Source organism: Giraffa tippelskirchi, chromosome 7 (assembly GCF_054371585.1).
Source record: "Giraffa tippelskirchi isolate mGirTip1 chromosome 7, T2T-mGirTip1v1.2.pri, whole genome shotgun sequence".
Lineage (NCBI taxonomy): Eukaryota > Metazoa > Chordata > Mammalia > Artiodactyla > Giraffidae > Giraffa > Giraffa tippelskirchi.
Genome location: NC_137281.1, coordinates 114,841,514 through 114,859,002, shown reverse-complemented (window position 1 = coordinate 114,859,002; position 17,489 = coordinate 114,841,514). Strand labels below are relative to the sequence as shown.

The following is a 17,489-nucleotide window of genomic DNA, read 5'->3' as shown; positions in this document are numbered from 1 at the left end:
CCTTCAAATTGTAACAGCTAAAGAAAGAAATGTAGACTTCGGCAACATTGGCACCCAATGCTACTGTATTTCAGAAGAAATAAAGTATCCTTTTGTGAAAAATCTCTTCCCATTTTATCATTCCTTGCAAAGTCCATAGTAATGTTGCTTTATGAAAACAAAATTTAAAACAGGAAATAAATGCCTTGTCCCCTGCTGATATGTAACAACCAAAGTTTTTAACAAGGTAACTAATTTATAGCCCTCCAGGCTAGTTAAAACTACAGCCTTCCTGTTGTGTTCTATCTTTTGGACATGTATGTAATTAAGATAGATGGTGTGTGATCCTAAGAGCTCCCTTACTGGAGAATGTTCTGGCCAAATTCAGTTTGTTACATTACATGGTTCTTTTTTATGTCCCTTAATGTCATACTTAGCAGTCTACAAAATATCAAGTGTAGGTCACTTCCTTCCTAAAATGTTTTCAACCTTTGTTGCATCCATTAAGGAAGTTATAATTCTAAGGTGTCTGAATTTTAGTACTGACTGGAGAGATCTTTTTCTGATATTAAGTGTGAGTATGAAAGTGATGAAATGATTTGTGAGAGTCATCTTTCACTTCTGTATTTTCTAAGAATTTTATAATTCCAGGAAAATATCCAGAACATCTTGTTAGAGCGTGGTGTCCTGAATTCCATCCTTCTTCTTGGGGCTTAACAACGTTCTAAACTATTTTTGTTTATTTATTTGGCTGCATCAGTTCTTAGTTGTGGCATGCGGGATCTAGTTCCCTGATCAGGAATTGAACCCAGGCCCCCTGCATTGGGCACTCAGAGTTTTAGCCACTGGACCACCAGGGAAGTCCCTAGATTATTTTACAGTGGGAGTGGAGCACTCAGGATAAAGAGAACGGGAATGCACAAAATCTCTGGCATGAGTGGGTATCCCCCTCCTGAGTGGTCGGTCACCAGGCAAAGGGCTGACTGTGGAGGAATGGCAGCTTCACCCCCACCCAGAGGGTAGGGCAGCTGGCAAGTCTGGGGGGCAGGCTGGCGTGGAGGCTGCCTGGCTCCGTGGTGCGCCCTCAAGTACCCCGTGGTGGCCCTTACAGCCATTTTTTTTTCTTATTTCTCTTTGAATGGTTTCTGCACCCAGCTCCTGGTAAGTCCCCCCTCCCCCTCCCCCCTCCCCCTCCCCCTCCCCCGTACCCCCTCCCCCTCCCCCGTACCCCCCTCCCCCTCCCCCGTACCCCCTCCCCCCCCAGCTAATCTAGAATATGTTTTCTAGTGTCCCAGAACAAATCCCATACATAAGCTCCATATTTCTGCACCTTTTGGTATAGGCCTAGAGACTCCCAGTCCAAAGGCCTTTCAACCCCCCCAACTCTGAGATTCTTTTCTTTTTGGCCTTCCAGCCTCTCACATCTTATGCTGAAGACAGCAGGCAAACAGGAGCTTAAAAAGGAGTTGTTGTTCAGTCGCTAAGTCATGTCCAACTCTTTACAACCCCATGAACTCCAGCACGCCAGACTTCCCTGTCCTTCACTATCCCCCAGAGCTTGCTCAAACTCATGTCCATTGAGTCAGTGATGCCATTCAACCATCTTATCCTCTGTCACCCCCTTCTCCTCTTGATCTTTGCTAGCATCCAGTCTTTTCCAGTGAGTTGGCTCTTCGCATCAGGTGGCCAAAGTATTGGAGAGGGAGAGCTACAAAGAATAGAAGAGGGAGTGGGGTAGGTGGGGCTAATATTTCAAATACATTGTCCCACTGATAGAAATAAAATATAATTCAGTTCTCTGCTTGGAAAATTGATATGTAAAACAGTGGCCCATCTTCAGCCTCAAAGGATAGTCTCTTAGTTACAAAAAAAAAAAGCAATGGAGAATTTGCTATTGAGAAACTTAAGGTCCTATGAGGAAAATATTATTAGAACGAGGATTACAATCCTGTCTGCACATTGGAATCACCTGGGAGATTTTTTTTTTTTTTAATGCCACAAATAGAAAGTCTTGACCCGCCCCTGGAGACTTCAATTAAATTGGCCTGGACTATAGCTCCATGCAAAGTTCTTTAAAGTTTTTCCCAGGTATTCAGGGTAGGGCAGAAACTCTCAGGATACAAACAGGGCCACCACAGTGCCTGAACACATGATACTTTCAGGGCCCCACAAAAATGTTTAATATCTTTTAAAGTTAGGAAAGAAAAGTAAACTTTAAGGTGGAAGAAAATGTATTACTATATAATATCAAAATAATTTTCTTTACACCAATGCCTTCATAAAATAAAATTTTATACACATACTATTTATATATAAAATTATGGCTTTCCAGGTGGTGCAGTGGTAAAGAATCTGCCTGCCAGTGCAGGAGACAAAGGTTCGATCCCTGGGTTGGGAAGATGCCCTGGAGAAAGAAATGGCAACCCACTCCAGTATTGTTGCCTGGAAAATTCCATGGACAGAGGAGCCTGGCAGGCTCCTGTCCTTAGGGTCACAAAGAGTTGGACATGACTGAGCAACTGAGCACAGCATGTATATAAAATTATATATAGACAATATTTATTATATATATATAAGTGCCCAGGGCCCATTAAAGTCATAATGTAGCCATGTACTAAAAGGACCAGCATAAGGGTACATCTTTGACTATCCCTAAATATAGCTGTTCAGTTGACATTAAGATAGCAAACTGAAATACATCAGTGATGTCTGCACTTTGTATTGGTAATAATGATGCCTGTATTTCCCTTTGTCATGCCCTCTCCCTACAGATGATTCGGGGAGTCTCCATCCTATTTCCACCAGCTACTTGTAAATTTTCCTGTGTTGCCAGTGACAGTCTGAAAGGCATTCTTAAGTGTCTTCTCTTCCATCCAAACATCCAGTACCTTTCTGATGTTTGATTCAAAGCTACTGACTGGGTCCCCAGGGTCAGAACCCACTGGAGGCCTTAGGAAAAAATACAAGAAGCTTTGGCACAGATAATCTAAAAGTGAGACTGGGTACCCTCTCTCTCCTCTGCCATGGCTCAGAGCCAGGCTTTGTGGGCAAGGGTGGTTGGGTCTCACTGGGTGTCAGAGAGCTGTTGTGGTGCCAGCCCCAGAGGGACTTGCTGGAAGTCTGATCTCTGGGGTTCTGGCAAAAACTGTTCGAGGGCAGGAGGTTTCTTGCTAGAGTCACTCCACTGTGAGATGGGTAGGATGCATGGAGTGGGGAGATAGCTCTGGGAGAAGCAATGGCTGCTGTGTGCTGTAGGAGGCCAGTGCTGGAGGAATGCTGTGCGAGCCAGGTGGTGGACAGGCTGAAGCTGCCAGGGCATTTCCACCCAAACTCAGTGTCACTTTGTGCTGATGACTTCTCAAGTGAGCTTTGTGGCCCAGGGAGCCCTCTCAGGAGGAGAGCTGGGGTGATTGGTGAGTATAGTCCTCAGGGGCAGTCCTGGCTTGAGACTTGAAAAAATAACTTCACCCCTCCTGCCCTTCAGATAGTTCATTCGGGGGGGGCATCGAGCACGCTTCTCAAGGGGCCCATTGCATGCAGCACCTGTCTCATCAGCATGCCCTAACAGTGGCTTCCTCCTTCTCCTCTATTTCACTCTTCCTGCTACCTCATTCCTGCTTCCAGGGATCCCCAGTCCTGTCTCAGGCTCTACTCTCAGGCCAACCCAAACCAAGGCAGCCCCTTCTAAAGGCTCGAACCAAGAGGCCTCTTGCCAGGTGCCCTCCCCCACCCCATCTTTCTTCCCAGCATAGCTTCTCCACTTCAACCAAACACACCACTCTGCTTTGTCCGTTTCTTCCTGCTTCCTATCTTCTGTGAATGCCTTTCCACTCTCTCTGTCACCCACATTCACTGCATCCTCCCAGTGTGACCCCCAGGGAAATCCATGATGCTGCTTCCCTTCTATGGCCGTTCCTGTGTTCTGTTTCCTTCCTTGTATGTCATTGACACCCCACAGCACTTCTCTTCTGCATCACGGTTCCCATGCACACAAAATCTGGTGGAGAAAAGAGGTGATTTTTCTCTATTCTTCCTCCTGAATATTCTCCTTTGGCAAGTTGCTGCAGTGGGCCAAAAAATCTCTTTCTACAGGCTCAATAACAACATCCAAGGGAGCAATAAAAATAAAGGGAGGATGCCTTTCAAATTTTCAGAAGTTTAGCCTGGGGTGGGTGGGAGTTCATTTTCAGCTGAAGTTGAAGTGGCTTGAACTGCAGCTTGACAGTAGCAGCCTCAAAAGCAATTTCTCTAATAAACTGATTTCTGCTCTGCATCTCTTTTTGCTCCCAACAGCTCCCCTTATTTTTGTTATCAGGAAAAACCTGCCTGAAGTCAGGGTCAGTTGCTGATTAAATCTTTTTAGACTATTAACTAATGTATTGTATACTTTGTACAGCTCCTTACACTGGGGTCTATGGGAGAAGTGGGTTAGTGATATTCTCTTTCATGAACTACTTATCTTTTGTGTGTGTGTTAGTCACTCAATCATGTCCGACTCCCTGTGACCCCATTGACTGTAGCCCGCCAGGCTCCTCTGTCCATTGGATTCTCCAAGCAAGAATACTGGAGTAGGTTGCCATTCCCTTCTCCAGGGGATCTTCCTGACCCAGATCCATCAAAAGCTTCCCTGGTTCTTCCTGACAGCTCTCAGGGATCCTTCTACTTCTCCCTTGGTTGGTGCCCCCTGCTTCCTCAGCCCCAGGTGAGGGCATTTCACTTTCTTCTTCTGGCACCTGATCTGGCCCTTATTCTCCTTTGTCTTCTACTTTCAGCCCCTGTGGGGACATTTCCACTGAAAAGTGCCATCATTACCTCACAGTCCGCGGAAACTTCAGCATCTCTCATTAAAAACTCGTGCTTATTTAGGGTGCTCCAAGCCACCAGCCTGGAAACCTCAGCTTTGTGTTTGCCCTTTCCACTCTCCCACTGCACACACTTGCTCCCCAAGTCCTCAGGGTCTTCTCTGGAAATTTTTTCTTTCCTATCCCTTCCTGCTGCAACTCCCCCCATCACTTGTCTGGTTCCTGGGCTGCAGGTGTCTGCCATCCCAAGTTCCCAGGGTCATCTAAGTACCCTCTGTCAGATGCAAGTTCCACCCCAACCATTTTGGGGTGTCCAAGTACTGTGTGGGTAACTTGAGCCCCCTTACTTTGGTATTGGGTGCCTTTTCCGTCATCTGACCCTATCCCCCTACCTAGTATGCATCCAGTGACCCCCACCAGGCAGCCTCCATTTGGGAAAAGCTGGACCACACTCTGAACAGTGTTCACACACCCCACCCATGAGAGTGTCTTCCTGGACTCACCTGCATCTAGAGCCATGATTTCTAGAATAGCTCACTTCCCCACTTCCTCTAAAAAGACTCTCTTGACCATGGCTGCTTCCTTTGGATAAGGAGACTCCAAATCTCCCCACCACCCCATCAATATTACTTTAAATATTTATTTATTTATTGAGGAATAATTGACCTATGGCACTTCATTAGTTTCTGGTGTACAATATAATGATTCGATATTTGTATATATTGCAAAATGGTCACCAAATTAAGTCTAGTTAACATCTAGTTACAAAAGTTTTTTTCCCTTGTGATGAAAACTTGTAGGATCTAATCTCTAAGCAGCTTTCAGCTATCTGTTTTTGTTCAGTTGCTCATTCATGTCTGACTCTTTGTGACCCCATGGACTGCAGCACGCCAGGCTTTCCTGTCCTTCACCATCTCCCAGAGCTTGCTCAAACTCATGTCCATTGAGTCAGTGATGCCATCCAACCATCTGGTCCTCTGTCATCCCCTTCTCCTCTTGCCTTTAGTCTTTCCCAGCATCAGGGTCTTTTCCAATGAGTTTGCTCTTTGCATCAGGTGGCCAAAGTATTGGAGCTTCAGCATCAGTCCTTCCAATGAATATTCAGGGTTGATTTCCTTTAGGATGGACTGGTTGGATCTCCTTGCAGTCCAAGGGACTCTCAAGAGTCTTCTCCAACACCACAGTTCAAAAACATCAGTTTTTTGGCACTCAAATATGTAATCCAGTATTGTTAACTATAGTCATCATGCTCTACATTACATGCCATGACTTATTTTATGACTAAAAGTTTGTACTTTTTATTCCTTTCACCCCTTTCATCCTTTTCAACCACCCCTCAGTTCTGCCACCCAGTAACCACCAATCTGTTCTCTGTATATATGAGCTTGCTTTTTAGTTAGTTTGTTTTTTAGGTTCACATATAAGAGAAATCATACAGTATTTGTTTTTCTCTGACTTAATTTCACTTAGCATAATGCCCTTCAAGTCCATTCATGTTGTTGCAAATGTCAGGATTTCCTTCTCTTTTTACAGTTGAATGATACTGCATTGTATGTTTTCTTTAGCCATTCATCCATCAAGGACATTCAGGTTCCTTCCACAGCTTGGCTACTGTAAATAATTCTGCAGTGACATTGGGGGTACATAAATCTTTTCAAGTTAGTGTTTTCATTTTCTTTGAATAAATACCCAGAAGTGGAATTGTTGGATTTTATGGTAGTTCAATTTTTAATTTAGGGGGAATCTCCATACTGTTTTCCATAGTGGTGGCACCAACTTACATCCCCATATCCTTACCTATACTTGTTATCTCTTATCCTTTTCACACCTATTCTGAACAGGTGTGAGGTGATAACTCATTGTGGTTTTGATTTGCATTTCCCTGATGGTTGGTGATGTTGAGTACCTTTTCACCTACCTCTTGACCATCTGTACATCTTCTATGGAAAAATGTCTATTCAGATTCTCTGCCCATTTTAAAATCAGATTGTTTGTATTTTTGTTACAGAGTTGTATGAATTCTTTATATATTTTATGTTGATTCCTTATCAGATATGATTTGCAAGTGTTTTCTTGCATTCACTATTACTTTTAAAGTTTTTTAATTACTTTAAATTATTGAATTTTTAAAGTGTCTATTTCATTCCATATGTCAACATACGTTACTTATTAAGCACAGGTGGTGTGCTATTCCATATCTGTTTTCTTAGGTAATCTTCACAACGTGGTGGAGTGGGTATCCTCTTCCTGTTTCACAGACGAGAAAACGTTTTTTGCTCAAACTCCCACAGCTGGTTAGCGTCATTCTGCAGTTTCCCATGGAACGGGCCTCAACAATGCACCTGAAATCTGTTAATCCCAGTTCTACTGCCATCAGCTGTGTGGTCTTCGGCATCTCACTTCCCGGCCTCTCTAACAGGGACGGACATTTATTCTTGGCGACCTCTCCATCAGTATTTCTAGACTTAATAGGTGCTCAGTAAATACTTGTAGATTTGGTTGTGGTAGGAGAAGTGTTATACACTCAAGTTTCTGACTAGGTCGGGGAGAAAAAGGCTGCCTGGAAGGGTAGGGAGAAAAGGGGCCGTGGGCAAGGGATAGAAAGGGAATCAGGGGTGCTAAACAGGCAGGGCTCCCAGGAATTTGGAACGGCAGAGGCTCGAAGGCGAAAAGTATGGGGGAAGGCCGAGGGGAGGTGGGGGGCCATTCCGATCTGGGGAAGGGTGAGGAGAAAGCATCGCTGGAGAGGAGTGTGAGGCCCGACGGGGTAGGGTGGGGAAGGGGTGCTGGCGGAGGGGCGGGCGCGTCCCGGGCCGAGCCGAGGAGGGGCGGTGTCAGGGTGTGGGGAGACGTGTCCCGAGGGGCGGGGCGGCTCAAGGGGAACCAGGAGGGCCGGGAGGGCGCGCCAGGCGGCTGCAGAGGGCGGGGCGGGCCGGTCCGGAATGGGGCAAGGGGGCGCCGGCCCCTCCTCCCCGGGGGCGGGCAGGCGTGTGGGGCGGGGCCCGGGCTCGCCCGGCCTCTAGGCGGCGCCGCGGACTCTGCACTTGAGCCCGGCTCTGCTGGAGGCGGCGGGATCAGGACCCGGTAGGCAGCGGTAAGTGAGCCGAGAGCGGGTGCGGGGATCAGGGGCCGAGGTGTCGCCATGGGCGGCGGGACCCAGAGGGGCTCGGGTCCACCGTCGGAGCCCTGAGCCGCGCAGTTTGCACAGCGTCTCCCCTGGGGCTGGAAGGTGCGCTCCAGGCTCCCGCGCGCGCGCCTGGAGGGGAGGCGTGCAGCCCAGATGGTCCGGTTCCTGGGGGGCCCGCGTTGGGGCCCCAGGCGAGGGAGGGGCTCCGGAACCGCCGTGCAGCGAAGGGCGCCTGGCAGCCTTAGTACCCCCTGCCTCGACCCTCGGTCTTGAGTGACAGCTGCGAGTGAGCTATGGTTCCTCCCGGACCTAAACGAGCACCTCTGTCCCTGTCCGACCCTGGTTTTCCTTTATTTCGGGGCGTGCTGGTCCCAACCATCCCTCGAAAAGAAAGGGCGGGTGGGCGTCTCCCTCTCCCTGGCTTTCCCGGTCCAGGCAGGTCGTCCTGAAAGCCCCCGCCTCGCGTACAGCACACATCCTAGCTTTCCAAGGGACTTTTCCAAGTTGCATCATTGTTTGGCCTCTTCACAGGTGCTTGGCTGTCATGCTGGAGTTAGTTACACAGGATTTTTAAAACTTTGTATATTTATTCGGTGTATACCCCTTCACCCCAAGGCTGCCGTACCTTTCCAACGCTGCTCGCAACTCACTGTTCAAAACACGTTGGGAATTCTTTGGGGCATTGGTTCTCAAAGTTGGCTGCACATCTGGAGAGTTTTGAAAAATTGCGTTGCCTCCCTCTAGAGATCCTGATTCAGCTGGTCTGGGGCTCAGCCTGAACAATGGCGTTTAAAACGCCAGGTGATTCTAATGTGCTTTGGGGGCGTGCTTTTTGCACTACTGCTAGAGAAGGTCTTCTCAGCTGCTCTTGATTCCGCCTTCTGTCAACCACCCATGTACCTGAAGAGCCTGTGGGCTGGTGCTTTCCACCTTTAAACTGCAGATGGTGCCTTTTTCTGGCGTTCCCTTTGCTTCTGCCCCTCTGTTAACAGAAAATACTGCTAGTGCACTTTCTGCCAAGGAGATGGGAGTGTAGGGATTAAAGTCATGAAGTCCTTGCAAGAGTCATAAGGGTTGTCTTATTAAGGAAAACTAAGTGATAGTTTGGCTTGTCCTTTTTGGAAAGGATTTCAGATTAAAAGGAGGAAACATAATTTAAGAATCTATCAGCTTTTGGAGATCCTCTGGCACAGATAATGATTCTACGTAAATGTGAGGAAATCTTTTAAGAACACAAGATCCTTATTTTGTAGTTGATATGGTGTTAATATGTGTGTTAGGCTTCATTGTGTAGATTGGGTTTATTCCCAGTATGTGATTAAGCCCAGCAGATGTAAGTAATAACACAGTGTATATTTCTTGTTGATAGAATAGTATCTGAGTTAGGGAATTGGTGCCTACGGAAGCATGATACATCTGAGGTGAGACCTTCACCACGTGTCGATTGTAAATATGATAGAGAAATAGGACTAAGGAAATATTGAATATATGTATACATTGACTGAATTTGATCATATGTTTTCTTAAAGTGTGTTTGTTACTGTGACAGTCTCCTGGGATCTTGGTTAATTTACTGTGGTACCTAAGTATGATGTTTGTATGAGATTCCCACCTGTCTGCTACCTGGCCACAAACCAGTGGATTTTATTTTTTTTCTTAGGCACTGGCCCTCTATATTACATTTGTATTTGTAGTGGTGTGACATCCTTTTAAGATAATGCCCTCCAGAGTTGGGGGAAAGTTTGTGTTCATTTCTAGTTTCCTAATGTGAGTCAAAAGAGCATTCATAAACTGTAGCATTGGTTTTTCTCTTTTTCCCACCTTCTTCCACTGCCATGCTCTGCTCCTATCACTGTTCAGTTGCTGCAAGCGGGGACGCTGTGGCAGCAGGCTTAATTGTCTTGTCTTGAGAATAGAGGTTATGTGGAGTGCATAGTCTCACAGGGTGGCCCCTGACCCGAAACCTCAACCTTTGGGGGAAAAAGACCATATGGAAAGTGTTTTCCTACTGTTGAATTTTTTTTTTTTTTTTTTGGACCAGGCCAACAAAATGAAGCCATATTATTGACTGTTTCAACTTACTAATCTTGTCTCCATTTGGGGGTGAGGGTGGGGGGATGTTCATTTGAGGATACTGTTGAACTCTTAGTGTCTGAAAAATTGCACCTGAACAGCAATAAACTGTGACTATAATGGTACATTCTGGAAAAAAAGAAAAAGTATATGTAAATATGGACCTAAACAGATTTATGTAAACATTTCTCCCTTTGGAGTAGCAGCTCTAATATTCTAGAGATTAGAAGAAAGTAAGTGAAGAAAGAGTTAGTGAGGGTCTTCTTTATTTAGAGAAAGGATATGTGTCACTTCGGAAGAGTGATCTTTGATTTGTGTTAGGAATAGACTGCCCTGCTAGCTTCTTTTTTCTTTTCCCTTCAAGTAGGGACAGTTAATTTGCTTGTGCTATGGGGTAGGAGGTCGTTAAAGAATTTAATGGCCTCCTTAACTCCCTCAACCACCCCCCACCCCAACCCATTTATCTAAGAGATGCCATTGACGCTTTTAAAAAAACACAACTGATTTTGTACTTCTTTCTTTTCTTCCTCTGATCCTGGCACTAAAGGGCAGTGAAATGGCTGCGAGGTTGGCATCAGAGAAGAAAAACAAAGTTCAAGGGGAATTTAAAATTGGGTAATTTCCCCTGAATGTCCAAGTACTTAACTTTATTCTGTCACATGACGTTGCTGTTATCAAGAAACAAAGTATGCCATGAAAATCCTGAAAGTGGACAAAAAATAAAAAAGGGGATTTGATGGGACCAGCACCAGGATTTCTGGTTTTCACAGAGGGGGAGTTTATTGGAGTTTTCAATCATCCGAGTCCAACTCCCCTTTCCCTTTCTTCTTAGCCACTGTCTTCTGTTCCTAAACCAATATCCCTGGGAGAGAGAGAGCTTCATCTTAAACTTCATATCAAATTTTTGTTTTTGTTTCATTGCTTTATTCACTCTTTTAACATATTTAGTTCTTATAAAGTCCCCACTCTTGGCATAGCTCTGTAGTGCTTGCTGGCTGCTAGGTAAACAGGGTACAGTCCATGACTTATGGAGCTTGAAATCTGGTGGAGACATAAACCAGGGTTGATAGTGAGCTGGGAACTCTTACTCTCACGATAAGTGTGAAGAACTTTGGGGGCAGCTGGGTACCACCTGACTGACATCACCTGCGTAGATAGATACCTTCTCAATTCATGAGCATGGCAGGCACAAGAAAAGTTTTTCTTAGGTTTAAGTTATGTTAAGTCCCTGTGTCAAGGGATTTGAGTGATTTCAGATACTTTTCTAATGGACGAGAGGGAAGGGTTTATACTCAGGTCATGCCAAGGAGAAGTGAGGAAAGAGGAGGCATGATTCTGGCGGATGAGATTTGCTTAAGGAGTACTTAGTCAAGCAGTGTGGGGATATGATCCGGGGTGGTGAAGCTGGCGGAGAATGTGACTGGATCCATTTTTGGCGTGTTGGTAACTGGCAGCCTAAGCTTAGTGAGTAGAGGCCACTTCTGTGCACAGAGCTGGAGGAGTGTACAGCAGCCGTTGTAAGACGTTCCAGAAAAACTCAAAGGAACTTTTTGGCCAACCTAGTACTTTGTGAGCACGTGGTTTGCTTCTTGTCTATGACTCCGGCCAGGCCAGCGTGTGGATGTTGGTTCTTTATCACGCTCTTGTTCCTTTAGCTCCGATTTCCTGGGACGGACAGGAAATGACTTCACAGTGTTCCCTTTGGGAAAGTGATTTCCAAACTGCTGACCCGCAGGGCTAATAACCCCAGGGTTGAAGAGGAGTCACATTTGTTGACTGTCTGCCTTTCACATGTCGGGTAGCCAACTGGGCCCTTGGGCTCTGTCTCTAAAACCCATATGTTCCCGAGAGGGAGGTGGCAGCAACCTCATTTTACAGTTGAGGAAACTGAGGCCTAAAGAGATCCTGGGGAGCTAAGATGCTTGGAAGACATGGTAGAGCTGAGGTTTGAGAGCACCCAGTCTGCCTGAATTCAAAGCTGAGCCTTTCCACTGATCCTTGTGCCTCTAAAGCAGAACTGACTGAGAAATTATGTTTCCTGTGCTTTGTTTTTCTAACACTACAGTCCCCTTAGATCTGGATTGATTTACTGTTTTCCTCTACGAGACATGTGTAATATTATACTGAAGATCACTACGGTCTCGTCATCTCAAGGGAAATTTTATGAAATCCTATTTTTTTTTGGCTTTTTAAATGGAGAGGATAGATTAGGCTGTTCAGAAATGCTCTGAATGGATCCCAAATCCTGGGTTAGAGGGACATTTTCTCCACATTTCTTCAAGTTCTGCAAACCTCTGGATTTCTGGAGATAATTGGTTGTTGGATAAGAGATTAAAAACAAAATTCAGTGTTGAACATTCTGGAGCAAAACGAAGCTGTGCACATTCAATTCCTGTTTATGTGGTACTCGCAACAAAAACAAAACTTTGCTGCATTGTAATTACCTCAAGCTTTTAAAATTATAGGTGAGAAGGTTTTAGAGGTGCATGGAGCTGTAATCAGGAAAGGTGAGTTGAAAACAGGGTTACTGTGTGCGTGTCCATTACTACAGTGGGCTTTAACTTTATATTTCACCCTGAGAAGGATTGGTTCGGTGGAGAGGGTCGTCTTGGAGTTAGTGTTTGGGATTAGAGCACAGAGCATTGGTTGTGAAGGTGGAATATTCCAGCCAGCCTGCCAGTAGCCTCTTGTTTATAGGGCAGATTCTATCCCCTACTGCCCAATCACAGGACTTTCTGCTTGCCTTTGGTAGAGTACATAATGGCTCAGGCTGTTACTTTGTAGTTTTCTTAAATCTATAAAGTTCCTTTATTATTAATATTTTTTCACTCTTGCTTATCTCTTTTTCCAGAGGACTGAGGCAAAATGATTCAGATTTTCTAGTTTTGGCTTCAGTCATTCTTTTGAGTTTTACCTCTGATTCCCCCCTGGCTTTCTTGCCCTGAATTTTGCTGCCTGTGAAACAGACACTCTGGTTTCCCTTGCAGATTGGAGTCCATTCAGGGAAGAGGACCCCTGAGACTAAGACTCCTTCCACAGATCCAGTGATGTTTATATTGTTGGTCCCGTTTTTTTTCCAGGTGAGGGACCTAGTGAGGTCTGGCATTTGCAGATTCCAGTTCAGAGTTTGAGCAGCTATAACGGCTGCCCTGTTTTGATTTTATTTCAGAGGGAAAAGAAATGGTCCAGTTTTCAAAGTTATAAAGAGGTTCTAGGATATCCTATGAACGAATCCATATCCTTGAGCTTTGTTTTAGCTGTATTACAGATAGCTTTTTGTTAAAAAAAAAAAAAATTGCTTTTCCACTATTTTTGCCTATGAGATTTTTATCCTCCTTATTAAAACAGTGACTTAGAATTACACAGCAGCAACTGAAAAGTTGATTAGCCTCTCTCTTTGCCCTAGTCAAATATCAAAAACCTGGAAAGTTTACTGAGAGTGGTGATTACAGTAAAAGCTTTCAGAGTTGGAGAGGAACTGATAGAGAAAGAATGGAAGGAAGGAGATAAGAGAGAGTAGTTTGCAAAGGGTTGGCTGGAGTTTTTACCAAGTTTAAGATTTTTTCCGACTTGTTAACTTCAGGGTTGGGACTTGAGCACCTTTGTCCCATTTGTAGTCAGACCAGCTCAGCCCTAACTTGTCTGTATTGCCCTGAGCCACCTGTAAGCTGTTTTTTTTGGTGGTGGTGGTGGAAGGAAGTGTAAGGTAAGAGGGAGAGAGAAGTAGGGAAGAGGGGAGGATTGGAGCCACTAGATACCTAGTTCGTCAGGTCTGGTCTGCTCAGGGTACCACCACCTCTTGCTAAGGTCTGGATAACTGGATAAGTGTCTGGATAAGTGTCCTGGATGTGAGGCAGCTGCTGCTGCTAAGTCGCTTCAGTCGTGTCCAACTCTGTGCGACCCCATAGACGGCAGCTCACCAGGCTCCCCCGTCCCTGGGATTCTCCAGGCAAGAACACTGGAGTGGGTTGCCATTTCCTCCTCCTTCCTCCAGGGGATCTTCCCAACACAGGGATCAAATCTGAGTTTCTTCCTTCTGCATTGCAGGTGGGTTCTTTACCACTGTGCCACCTGGGAAGCCCCGACTTCTCAGGAGGACTGCCCAAATCAGTGATTTGCATAATAATAGCAAATGCTTCTAGAGCGTCTACCTCCAGCCCTGTCTGAGAGTGTTCAGCCTAACAACCTTGTGGGATGGATGCTATCATAAACCCACTTTACAGGTGAGGGAAGAGAGGCCATGAGAAACTGGGTCACTTGTCAGATTTGTGCACCTGCCAAGTGGTTGGATCAAGGGTTCAAACTCTCCTGGCCCTGAGCTGTGCTTCTCTGGTTACTGCACGGCCTCTTCATTCATCCCCTCAATTCACTGCTCATTCATTTCTTCACACACTGTTGACTGCTTGCAAATACCTTTATCTCAGCAATTAGAACACGGTCAGTTCCCTTTGCCAACACCCTCCTGCCCCCCAAAAAACCCTGTAAACAAACCTGCAAAGAGGAGGTATCTCTTGACTGACCTTGCATCCCTGTGTCTAGCAGGAAATAGATGCTCAATAAAGTTTTGTAGGAGGAAGGATGGATGTCACTCAGCCCATTGAAACGTGACATCTTGTATTTCATGTCTCTCTACCGGTATCAGTGGTTTCTAAACAGAAAAATAGATGAGTGCTAAGAAGAGTGAGAATGTGGGGCGGGGGGGCTGTTTCACCAAAATAATCGGGGAATTCTTGATAAAAGCATATTTTAAAAGTATTTCAGACTCTCGTGATCAGAGATACGCTATTTGTGTTCATGCTTAAAGCATGCATTATTCAAAGGGCAGGACTACCCCCATGTAGATTTCTTTGTGAGTCAAGGAGGCCCTCAACCTTCCAGGCATTGCTGAGACTGTTCTTGCCAGCAGAGTATATTTTCTTTGGAGTTGAGAATCAAACCCTGGGAGTGTTCAAGCCCATGTCCATCTTCCTAGGGCAAAGCATAGTTTTAATATTTTCCGTACACAAGCTGGTAGAAGATAGATCTGCCTCTGGTCTTCTCATTCTGTCTCCCTACTGTAGGGTGAGAATGTGGGGGATGTCTCACCTGCTTGAATTGGAAGTCACATTATCCCTCACAAGGAGTGTGGTGTTCTGGGCAGGTTCCTTATCCATTTCAGGGTTGTTACCTCATCTGTAAGATGGGCATATAACTCTTACCTTGTCGAGCTGTGAGGGCCACATCTCTCTGACATAGTACAGTGGTTCTCAAATGCGTTTGGCAGTATCTAGAGACATCCTGGTTGTCACGACCTGGGGGTAGTGGTGGCTACTGGCATTTAGGAGGTAGAGGCCAGGGATGCTGCTAAATTCCTTACAACGCACGGGACAGCCCCCCAGTAAATACTTGTGTGTTAGTTGTCAGTCGTGCCTGACTCTTTGCAACCCCATGGACTGTAGCCCATCAGGCTCTTCTGTCCATGGAATTCTCCAAGCAAGAATACTGGAGTGGGTTGCTATTTCCTTCTCCAGCGGATCTTCCCAACCCAGGTCTCAAACCCCGGTCTCCTGCATTGCAGGTGGATTCTCTACTATCTGAGCCACCAGGGAAGCCCTGTAAAGACTTAACCAGCCCCAGAAGTCAGTGGTGGGAGGCTGAGAGCCCTGGCAGGGTGGCATCTCTAAACCCCGGTGGTAGCTTTTAACATCTCTTATCAAAGAGAGCTGTTGACCAGAGGCAAAGAGTCCTGCTTTTGTGGGTGCTTCTGGGTTACCCCACAGGTGCCCCTGAAATGTGGGAAGAGCTGCTTTTCTCTCCATTAAACTGCTCCTTAACTTCATTTGTAATTACGTGCATCTATTTACATATAAATATCATATAGATTTACATATACATAACTTATATGCTTTAAAAAAAAAAAATCCCTGAAAGTCTCAGAGTAGTTAAACCTGGCTCCTCAGGAAAACAACAGCGTGGGGCACGGAGTAGAAGCCAGGTGCCTGCACCCACTGTGTGGCCCGAGGTCAACTACAGACCCTCAGCAGCTTGCTTTTCTCCCCAGGAAAGGACGGGTAATTGCATCACCCTCCTGTTTTACCATGTTGTTCCAAGAACTAAGAGAATAAATCAGAATACATGAAGATAACTCTGTCCAAGTGAAGTAGTTCTACAGACATGTGATTTTGAAAGTGGTTTTTCCAGAGAACTTGGTGCATAAGTGGTCACTTAGGAAATGCCCCTGAAAAGGGATTAGGGCTCAACAGCCAAGGGATGTCTGTGTTGTGGGCAAAGTGGGAAACTAGGCCCAGAAAGCATTCCTGTGGCAGAGCGTATGATTCTGACTCTAAGTTTGGGTGTAAGCTCCCTGCTGTGCTCCCTCTGGGTTCATCCTTTGGCTTTTCCGCTGTTTGCCTGATGACCCTGGGGCAAGCTCCTGGACCTCCTTGTGCTTTGGTTTCCTCACCTGTAGCATCAGGCTAATGATAACACCACCTACCTGGAGACAGGTGTGGGGGAAGTGATGTAGTCTTAAGAAGTCCTTAGTGTACTTGGAATTTCAGCTCAAAAAATGAGTTATTAGTAAAATAATATTATCTATTACTTTGCTTATATATTTGCACTCAGGTGAGGAAGCGATTGCTCCTGGGTTAGGAGCTGAAAGAGGATTTTTCTGAAATTCCTGTTATTTTCTATTTTGTTATGGTAAAACTCATACAGTGTATAATTGACCATTTTAGCCAGTTTAAAGTGTTCAGGTCAGTGACATTAAGTACATTCGCAGCATTGTGCAACCACCACCACTAATTCCAGGGCTTTTTCATCACCCGAGAGGGAAACCCTGTACCCATTAAGCTGTCGTTTCACGTTCCTCCCTCCCCACAGGCCCAGGCACCACCAGTTTACTTTTTGTCTCTGTGAAACTGCCTACCTGGCTATCTTAAATGGATCATGCAACATGTGGCCTTTTTGCCTTGGCTTCTTTCACTCAACATCATGTTTTTCCGGGTCCATCTATGCACTGTAGTGAGCCTCAACTCTTCATTCCTTTTATTTGGTGTCTTTGTAGAGTAACCCAAGCCTCAGTTTCATCAGACCTGTTCTACCACATCATGTCCTGTTTTCAAGTTTTAGAATATCTTTCTTCATTTATTTGGGTCCTTTTTGGCCAGCCTTAATTTTCCTACTTTTTCTGTCCAGTGATTCTAATGACCCTTGAAATGAATTTTGGAATTAACACTGTCATGCTGGGTTCTCCATGCTGCTTGGGACTGGGTCTTATTATTTTTTATTTCTGCTGAAGAATTAGCAGCAGGGCATACACCAGCCTTGAGTGGTGCTTCATTTCCCCAGGACAGCATGGCAGATTTAAAAAAAACAAGTGTCTGGAAAACACCCACCAGGCCTTTTTCTTCCTTCCAGTAAAAAGCTTTCCACATGAGAAGTGGCCCTCAATTAAGTCGTTTAATAAAAACCTCCCTCTGTTTTAAAGCTTTCTGGGGAAGTGTTTACATTTAATGCCACTGCAGGCT

The 17,489-nt window shown here is 45.4% G+C and overlaps 1 protein-coding gene across 6 annotated transcripts in view; it reads left to right on the top strand.

Moving 5' to 3' along the window:
• CGNL1 (cingulin like 1) overlaps nucleotides 1-17,489 on the top strand; it is a 224,016-nt gene that overhangs the window by 46,346 nt on the left and 160,181 nt on the right. The window contains exon 1 of one of the 6 annotated variants that reach the window (XM_081510095.1): nucleotides 7,792-7,875. The exons of the other annotated variants lie outside the window; for them this stretch is intronic. The gene's annotated coding sequence lies outside the window, so the exon portion shown is untranslated. Of the gene's footprint in view, nucleotides 1-7,791; nucleotides 7,876-17,489 lie in introns of those variants that run through there. 6 annotated transcript variants of the gene reach the window in all.